This window comes from Larus michahellis, chromosome 5, assembly GCF_964199755.1.
Source record: "Larus michahellis chromosome 5, bLarMic1.1, whole genome shotgun sequence".
In the NCBI taxonomy this organism is placed as follows: domain Eukaryota; kingdom Metazoa; phylum Chordata; class Aves; order Charadriiformes; family Laridae; genus Larus; species Larus michahellis.
In genome coordinates this window covers 85,504,830-85,515,341 of record NC_133900.1, presented here as the reverse complement: position 1 = coordinate 85,515,341, position 10,512 = coordinate 85,504,830, and positions in this window count along the sequence as shown.

Genomic DNA, 10,512 nt, shown 5'->3' with positions numbered 1-10,512 from the left:
GGCAAGTGCCCTCTGTGGTTTAGAAATTAAATATTATTAAAAGTTAATCCGGGAGGCTTTCCTCCTCAGGCCAAGTGTAAGACAGAAAAGCAGAAGGTGCAAGCCTGGTCATGTACTCATGAACCTCTCTCTTCCCACATGGCCATGATGTGAGCTTGCTAGTCATCCCCCTGCCTCCATCATCCCCTGCCAGTGCTCGTGAGTGGTGTGAACTGGGTCAACCTTCTGAGAGTTGAGTCACTCACGTATTGTGAGGTACAAAGGCTGTGGAGGAGCTCTTGGATTCCTTGTGCCGCTTTATCAGCATCTGGCTGGTTTACAGGAGCAGCTCGTTGAGAAAGCCTGTGACCAAATGGGTATAGCGTGGGCACAGACAGATTCCGCTTCCTTTTCCCTCCTGACCTGTCATCCGAAGTTTCAGCCCTGTCTGTGAGTCCCCACCTTGAGTCTAGTGTTCAGCTTTGGAGTCCCCAGCACAGGAAGGACACGGAGCGGTTGGAGCGGGGCCAGAGGAGGCCCCGGAGATGCCGGGAGGGCTGGAGCCCCTCTGCTGTGAGGACAGGCTGAGAGAGCCGGGGGGGTTCAGCCTGGAGAAGAGAAGGCTCCGGGGAGACCTTCCAGCCCCTTCCAGTCCCTAAAGGGGCTCCAGGAAAGCTGGGGAGGGACTCTGGAGCAGGGAGGGGAGCCGTGGGACGAGGGGGAAGGGTTTTCCACTGACAGAGGGGAGACTGAGATGAGATGTGAGGCAGAAATTCTTTGCTGTGAGGGCAGTGAGCCCCTGGCCCAGGGTGCCCAGAGAAGCTGTGGCTGCCCCATCCCTGGAGGGGTTCAAGGCCAGGCTGGACGGGGCTTGGAGCAACCTGGGCTGGTGGGAGGTGTCCCTGCCCAGGGCAGGGGGTGGCACTGGGGGGGCTTTAAGGTCCCTTCCCACCCAAACCAGTCTATGGTTCTATGATTTAACCATGACCTCCAAAGCTGTAGCTTTTCAATAAACTTAGTTGCGTTACTCTTGTTTTACCCAAGGAAACAGGAGGTAGCGCACGTTTGTTCCAGTTTTTCTTTTGAAGCCTGTGTAGAAAAAGTGATTATGCGTAAGCTGGAAAAAAAAAACCACCCAAACCAACAAATGCACACATGGAGCTATCTAAATAATGTTTCTTTTTTCAAAAACTTATGAATTTGAGGGTCGGTGGTACAGGTCACAGGCTTGTTAATACAGATTGCCACATATGATAGCAGAAACATTGTAATTCAGCCTTTTTCTGGAGCTTTTCCCATAATAGCGCAATGTGACCTTCAAAAACCTGCCTGGCCACTTTAAGTGTTTACAAGAGCGTAAGGAAGGTACGGTGTGCTCTGTTATGTACCTGGTTTTAAGTATTAATAGAAAGAAATGATCTTTCAACTCTTTCCCCAATCAGTTTCTTCCCTTCTAAAATACACTGTACGTTGAAGCCTAATCTGTTTGCGATAGTGTGATGGATGAGTGACAACTAGTGTTCAGGAGAAAATAGAAATCATATTTGAATATCAGTTACTAGCTAAAAAAATTAGAATTGCTACCCCTACGCAATGGGGTCGTCGCAGCACGCACTTACGCAGGGTCAAAGGGAGTTTCAGTTCCAAACAGGTCATGGATTCTTGAGAATAAATGATATGAGTTTGGTCCAGTAACACTGGAAATACAATGTATGGTGTTACAGCATCAAAAGTCTTGGAAATAGAGCTTTTGCCCTGAGCTCCCTACCTGCCATGGAAAATAACCTAAGTGCATCTAGTACCGCCAGTCTCGAACAGACTGAGGAAGTTCAGGGTTGTGTTTATCACTGACAATAAAATTTTTGTATAGAGCATTTTTTTTATCTTTTGGATAAAATGAAACGTCTGCTTTTCCCCTTAATGCTAGAAAATACTAAAAGCCTTTTGAACATGATGGTAGCGCAGCCAGCAGTGTCTTCTGAGAAATGAGATGACAGGAAATTAGCGGTGTGAGAATATCTTACTAATTGAGAATTTGATTTTTGTATGTGAGGAAGCTGCCTTACTACAGTAATCTCATTTATTTGGCCTTCCATCTTGAAAGTTGTCTGCTTTTGCAAAGCGAGAAAGTGCTGTATCTCAGTAAATGCTGCAGCAGGGACCCGTGAGTGCAAGTTCCCTCCTTGGCCCTTCAACCCCTTTTGCCGGGTTGCTCTCTGAGCTCGCAGCCGTGTTTTCACCACGATTTACAAGCTGCAGAAGTAGGACCAGCCAAGGATGCACTTGTTCCATCCTCCAGATCGGTGGATCAGTTCCTGCTGCTGCGTGAGCCAAGGAAGGGAGAGGAAGGCAGGTGTGGTAAAGTCCACGGACCTCCTCCTGGGCTGAGCTGATGTTGGAGGTATCTACTCCACTCCAGTCTGTCAAGTCTGGTGTTTCCTTAATGTAGCAGCCTAGGAAGCCCTTTAGATATCTCCCCTTCACATCAATTCCAGGCCAGCTTAGGAAAAAAAACGTCGGTCTGAATTAGATGTGTTCTTTCTGTCCTGCAGGGGTAACTCAGAAACAATGACGACACTGTGCGTGGTGTCCTCATGCTGCTACCAGCACTCGTTTGGGTGTTCTTCTACCGTAAATAGAAGTTTACCTTCCTTCATCAGGACGTGCACACGGAAGCAAGACCTCTACTGTTTCAGGCAGCGGCCCAACCTCACAACTGGTTTCAGGTTTTTGTGTTGTTTTGTGTTGTTTTTTTTTTGTTTGTCTCTGTTTTTTTTTGTCCCCTGTTACACTACAGTTAGCACCGTTGTTATCGGTTACTTGGTAGGAGATAAAATCCCACAGCTCATTCTTCTGTGTCTAATTTCCAAACCTCTGGATCTGGCATGGGAAGTGGAACTTTGCAGCCACGCTCAGTGATTGTGAGAGAAAGCAAGAACTTTGCATCCAAAGGGCGTTTTGCCCTTCACTTCCTTCTAACCCAAAGCCTAGAGTTTACTTTCTTTTAGGAAGGAAATTCCTAGCCCTCCACTGTACGGTGGATATTTATCTATGCTGTTGCTTGCTGCCATCTGTCATGAGCAGTTCGTCAACAGAGGAGAGCTCAGGCTGGTGGTGGGATGCTCTGGTGGTCAGTCTGCAAGTGAGTAGTTGCAGGAGCACCATAGTATGGACCATGTAGAGGGGAGTAAAGTAATGTGCAGAACCATAGACCAGGCCAGGTTGGAAGGCATCTTGAAAGATCACCTGGTCCAACCTTTCATGGGACAGGGAGCTTAGATGAGATTATCTATCTAGATGATCTAGAACATCATAGAGTCCTCTGTTGAAGAGGAGATGCCTCTAACAAGGGTTTCCTGCGGCTTGGGTGGATTCTTGTCTGTCTCCTTGTGCTTTATTCTCTTCACTGGAGCTGGTTCATGTTCTTCCCCCATAGGAGTTTTGACACTTTGTCTCTCAGGCTCTGAACTGATCTCCAGCCAGTGGATGACAAATTTCTCTTCAAGTTCTTCTACGTTTAGTCATTTGGTGACTGCGTTTTACCAGAATTCAAGTGAAACTAACCCAATAGCAGTCTGATCCTAAACATGGGGGGAGATGCTCCGATTCTGTGTCTGCTAATGTGACCTCAGGCTCTACAGGTTCCCTTCCTTAATGACTACCTTCACCTTCTCATCCTTGACCATCAGACACCCTACCTCAAAGTTCAAAAACATGAAGTTGTAGGTGTGGAAAGGTCAAATATGAAAAATAATAATGTAATTTCATTTCAGCCCGCCACTGACAGAGCATGAAATGAAAAACAATGCCTTGTTAGGTGAGGAAGAACTGATTGCATGTAGAGAGGCCCCCGTCCTCAACTAGCACATGTTCTGCCTGACTCTAACCCACATCATTTAAAACAGGAAACCCAGAAAAATCTGTTTCCTCCAGATCACGTTGATGTAATGCTATACAAGGTAATTAATATTCTGGATTTCAACCTGGGCCACTGAAATCCTCAAAGGCAAAATGAGACAAGAAAGCAAACAAAACATTTCCTTTCTTTTCCAGAGAAAGATAAATAGGAACAGCTAAGCAAGCTCTGACAAGCTTTAAAATCTGATATGAAATTGGATTGTACCATAGCACCTAAAGAGGATGCTGGAGTCATCAAATTGATAAGAATTGGTTGTTCCAACTAACTCTTATCTGTTCTGTTCTGTTAAATCTATCTGTCTGTTCTGTTAAATCAAACTTCTGTTTTAGGAGGAAAAACATAACAGACTAGAAACTCTTTTAATCCAGAACTGAAATGCTGTCTGTGTGACTAAAAGGTGATGGTTTAAAAAGCCTAACTGTTTGCTGGACATTAGCGGAAGCACAGCAAATCATCTCCCGAAACATTTATTGGTTTGTTGTTGTTGTTCTTGAGCTGTTTACTTGGGAAACAACTCCTGGAGGTAGGAAATCTGCAGCACAATAGTGGAACAGATCTCTGAATGGCGGAGACCGATGATTTCAGGGTTGCATTCAACTTCAGCTTTTTTAAAAAGCAGACAAATGTACTTGATGTTTACGGCCCTTTCCCCTGTCCTTGCCCAAATTCGGTTAAATAGGTGGAAAGAGAGCGTGAGACAGATGCCGGGCTTCCTCCCTCCCTGTGGAGGCGGCTCTTGGTCTGCAGCAGGCTGAAGTCGATGGTACGTGTGATAAATTGACTGAGTTTACTTTTGGTGTATCTGCCAGGTTGTGCTGTCAGAGAGGACGCGGTGTCCTGGTGCAATTTACAGTTGTTCTTTTAATGAAAAACGCGGTGCCTGGCAAGAGGTTTGCTCTTTACCAGCTTCAAGTTTTCCTCCTTTCCTTGGCCACCAGGTAAGAGGGTGGTGCGGGATGTAAAAACATACGCTGGTCTCCGCTGGGTTTGATGAGTACAGTTTTAAAACTAATTTCATACAAATTTATCACTCCATTTAATTTTTTTTTTTGATACGTGAGTGGAGTTATGCATCCAACACCACGCATGCGGAGGCCTCAGATGCTGCCAAAGAATACAAGTTATACAAGCGGGCATGTCGCAGGCTGACTCCGTGACTCAGGGCTTGGCAGCTGCCCCATAAACAAAGCTACTGAATTGGGTCGGATCTGTCTGATCACAGGACGTGCTGCGCAGCTCACGTTCAAAGATCGGCTTTAAAGAATTACTAGAGAGTGAAAATTTGATCAAAACGCGTGAATTACTAATTGAGTTGAAAAACTAGAGGAGGCTTTAGGAATCCAGTTATAACGGTTGCGTTTCAGCCTCTGAGTTTTAATCAGACATGAATACGTGCTAAATCTAAAGCAAAGATTTACATTCTCTTTCTGTACGGCTGTAATTTACGTTTCTGCTTTAGGACTCTGACTCCCGTGCCAAACACCACTGTCAGCGATGCTGATGGCCTACAAAACCCGATTTCAAATGTCGGACAAATATTGAGGATCCAGTAGCGCAGGTTGCTTTGTGGGTGATTAAGGGCCTGTTCATACGTTCTGAGTGTTTTAAAATATACAAAAAATAACAGCGTGCCAGGGGGGAAAAAAAAGTAAAATAAATAATTAGAAAGCAATAGCTATGATTCTGCAGGTCAGATCTTTCCTTACAGTTACATTATAGAGGTAGTCAGGTTCCAAGAGATGCTGCTTATTAACTGCTATTTGCCAGTTTCTAAAAGTATAAAATTTATTTATACTCCAAAGTTTGATAGCAATGAGCGTTAAGTGTTTGTTAATATTTGTTGAGGATACCTTTGCTAGCATAAAACTGCCTCCTTGATTGATAGCAAGCCCCCTGAACCAAATCCCTATAAATATTAAAAAATTTAGCATGATTCCTATACCAAAATGCTGGACTCTCTATAGGCAGATGTGGGCTGATCTGCACCTGTGACTGTAAAGTCTCGTGATGGCTCTTCCTTTCTCTTTTCATTTCTTCTAGAATGTCGTTTGTTGACTTTCCGGAACTGGGGACTCTGTCACCACTCCCTGGAGAGGAGGGAAAGAGTATTTGTGGTCAGTTTGGTTGGACATTGGCATTTCATTTGGGAATTGCATGTGAGATCTCAGTTTATGCATATTTTCAACTCCCATTAGTGAATCTTGACAGTTTGTCACACGCTCTGGAGCAGCGTTTACCGTTAGTTAGTGCCCAAGTCCATGTGAGTTAACACTTTCGTCTGCATTTCTTCTGGAGTTGGGCAGCTCAGAACCTGTGACCCAACACATTTGGAGATGAACTTTAGTTTTCTGGGACAGGCCAAAACCGACTTTTTAACTGAATGTTTCTTTGAATATCCAGAAATTAAGGGAAGCTGGAGGCAGAGAGATAACTAAGACAGCTAATGCAACCCACTTTTCTCCGGGAGGCAGAGAGCAATGTCACGCAGGAGGCTTTGGAGTGAGGCAGAAGATTCCAGCTGGTGCCTTTGGGGGATTCTTGCACAGTTCTCGCCTTCCCTGACTACAAGAGCTGCCCCAAATCCTTATTCCTCACAGGACAGCTTGGCAAAGAGGGAAAGCCCGGCGCCTACAGGACCTGTATGCGGTTAATGCCTCAGTGCTATACGTTGTCTCAAAACCTTGCCTATAGCACTGAGCTGGACTCGGATTTGGGCGACCACCACACCGGTTTGGCTCACTGACGTGGATGGGATCTACGCGTTTCCCTGAAGGTAAGTGTGCGTTTTCAACTATTGCTTTACATACAGATGCTCCTGCAAAATGACTAATGCTTCCGTGCTGAAGTTCCATTTAATTTGAGAACAAAAATATTTTGGTGTAAATCATAGAATCATGGAATGGTTTTGGTTGGAAAGGACCTTGAAGATCACCTAGTTCCAACTGCCTGTCCTGGGCAGGGACACCTCCCACCAAGGTAAATGCAGCACCAGGGCTTGAAAGGTATAGAAACTGAACATATATAGTTCATTTAAACAGCTAGGATTACTTTTCAAGGTATCACTAATTGAAAATGCCATTAGCAAATTTTAATATGCTTTCAGTCCCTGTGTCTGTGGAACAGACCCCACGGATCTTTGTTGGCACCCTGGAGTATTTTAATTTATGCACCCAATGTGTCTTCATGGTCAAACATTCTGAGAAGCTCTCTTTGGAAAAGAAGTTTGAATTTCATTCCAGCGTGTAGCGTGATTACGGAACCATTCTTCTTCCTTAGGCTGTATAAATATTTTTTTTTCCAACTGTTTATGGTGTGATGACAACTTGAGGGAAAATTAGTGGCCAAAAGCCACCTTACTGTTCATACCAATATGTATACAGACCCTTCGATGTTCGTAAAATGAATCTTATTCTTTTAGCCACAGAGTTTGCACCACGTACGTGCCATAGACAAACATCGAGACTGGAAGAAACACCTCCTTATCTTCAGTGCAGCTCAGTAGGACAAACTTTGTAATTTATGGAAACGTTTTGTTCTCTGTTTGTTTTTTTCTTTGAATGGTTGACATATTAGACAGAATGAGGAATGACAAGGAATAATGAGGCTACTCAGATGATATATTTGATGACTTTTCAAGGAGCACAGTCCCGGAGATGGGCCTCCTGAACACATTTTTTTTGTTTTGTTTTGGCCACGCTGTAACACAATATTTTTATTTATTTATTTTTTAAGGCAGAACTCACTGTTGCACTCAGTGGACAGTCCTGTTCATTAAATGCAATGGCAATGTTTGCTTTCTTCTGCTTTTTTTTTGCTTGCCATTATTCTTTGGATGGGTAGCTTTCAAAGGGAAGTTGTTTCTTTGGAGGGGTTTGGGGTTTTTGGTTTGTTTCCCTCCCCTTCTACAAGTGAAAAATTATGCTCGCAGCTCAGACACCAGGAGGAGGAAAAAACATATGAAAAAAAGTAAATTCCTCCTGCCACAAAGACTTTGTCATGAAGTATTTGGGAAATGTCCAGCGCATAGAATCGCAAGTATTTCAGTGACTGTGAAGTTGATACATCTATGATAACATATAAAATAGTATATATTATCACAGGTTAGGCAATAGATTTGCCTCAGCAGGTGGAATTTGAGACATACATAATATGTTAAAGATAATACATCGTTTAATGTGTGAGTGTTTAAATGAAAGAGCAAATCTAATTTTGATATGAGCAAATCTAATCTTGGTATCATTCAGGAACTGAGAAGAAAAATGAAATTGCAAATTGGACTTAGAGTAGGTAAAACCTGCTCAATGAAACGTTGTTTATATAGATTTAAGCATATTCCATGAGCTTCACGGAACATATTTGGCAGATGAACATCACTGAAAAATAATGCTTTATGACTTTTAGAAGAGTCACTAGCTTCAGGTACATGCGTAAATTGTGTATAGTTTAGAATACAATAATAAGAATAAATAATAGAACAGATATTTTATCTATATATCTAGAATAAATAATAGTCTAGAACAAAAGAATTTCTATTGTATGTGTATTCTGTGAATGTGTAAATATATAGATACATAGATGTGATGTGTGTGTGTGTGTGTATATAGATATATAAAATAGTCACGTACCGAGGGTGTAAAAGTGAAAGTGTCGTAGTCCTTGTATGAAGTCAATACTGTTCTTCCTCGAGGGAAATGTGAGTGTAAGACGAAGTGCTGGCGTAGCATTGGGAGGCACGAATAACTAGGTTTAGCTGCATTTTCTCGAGCCTTGCGTTAATATATACCAAGGCAAGAAACTCCCTTAAATCAAATCAGCAGCAGTGGCTTTGATAAGTGTCAGCTAATTCGTAAGCCTTGCTGAGGGCTGTGTATCCAAACAGCCTTTCAAATGCAGAGGAGAAGGAAAAAAAAAAAAAAAGCTCCCTAAAGGAACACTCGATCTGTTTGAAGTGAGTTTGCCAGAAGGACTTTGTCCAAGGAAGATGATTCACTTTGTAGCAGCTGCTCCAGAATCGGTGGCGGAGATGTGAGTGTTTTCTACCCATCTGTGGGTCTTTGGGAACGTTGGTGTGTACGGGAGGTTGACTGCTTGTAGTGGTAATTGCAGCAACGCGTCCTCAAGGTCAAACGCCGTACAAGATTCTGAAGCGTTAGTCATTTATGTAAATAGGAATGGCTTAGATGAGCTAAACTCCAACTATTTTTCTGAAGAGTTTTATGTTCCTCCGTTCCAAAAATATCTTTATTTCCTCTTCTCTTCTGTGGGTTTTGCTTGCAGCTGTGGGAAAGTGCACTCAAAGTTGTCTTTGGGCTTTTTTTTTTTTCCGAAAGCAGGCAGAAGTGTGCTCGCTCTCCTCTCCTATAGTGAAGAGTTCAAAGCTGTGTAACTTAGAGCCTTATTTCCTACACTTCTTTATTTCTTCCTGATCTTCAAGATTGCATCTGCTGAGGAAATCTCGCATTGCAAAGAGAAAAATGCTGCTGAGATACCTTGAGCCGCTTCTGTGGAGCTGGAGCATCATGTGAGCTAATAAACTGGCCTCACAGTTTGTCTGAAATCAGTGAAATGAGCGATAACTCCAAGTCAATTTGTTCTTGGTGGCTGCTGGAGAGGCACAGTGGGTTTTTGGTGTAGCTGGTGTGTAAGTCACTGCTGAAATGCTTGGGTTTAAGGTAGTCCAGGGGAAAGATGCAGAGAAGAAGGTGGTGAGGTCAGGGCAATAGGTAAGGGAATTAAATGGATCTTTTGCATTCTTCTTGGGTGTCACTACAATGAATTTCCGCTTGATGAGGCTAAATCTGGAGCCTTAAACCATCCAGAAATCCTGGAGAAGATGGTCAGACCTGTCACCAGGTGATCATAGAATCATAGGATAGTCTAGGTTGGCAGGGACCTTTCAGATCATCAAGTCCAACCATGAACCCAACACTGCCCAAACCCCCACTACCCCGTGTCCCTCAGCACCACGTCTGCCCGGCTTTGAAATCCCTCCAGGGATGGCGACTCCACCACTGCCCTGGGCAGCCTCTTCCAATGCTTGACAGCCCTTTCCAAGAAGAAATCTTTCCCAATATCCATCCTAATCCTCCCCTGGTGCAATTGAGGCTGCTTCCCCTTGTCCCATGGCCTGTTCCTTGGGAGAAGAGCCCGACCCCCCTGGCTACCCCCTCCTTTCAGGGAGCTGTAGAGAGTGATAAGGGTGCTTGTCCTGTCCTGGCCTCTCTGCAGGGGGGCTGGAAACCCTCCTCTGAAAGTAAAAGCTGAAAAAGTGCAATTCTGTAGCAAAAACTTAATTCTGCCCCTGCAGCGGTAATCACCTCTGTAAGGTTTGCCCAGCAGATGCCAGCAGTGAATTAGCCCAGAGTTTGGGGGAGAATAAGAGGAGCTGAATATGTGACTGTTGCAAATGCTTCACTGCTTAAAGCATGATTGCTTGAAATAGATTAATTATTTTTTTTCATTAAGGTTGATTTTTACTGTGAAGATCCTCATTTAATTCTCTGAATCCCTGAGAATAGCGTGTTAGACTGTCTCCGTATACAACATTCAGGTTCAGATTTGGTCCACGGTTCATAATAATGGCCTTCCACAAAAACAACGGGATTAAGTTACTC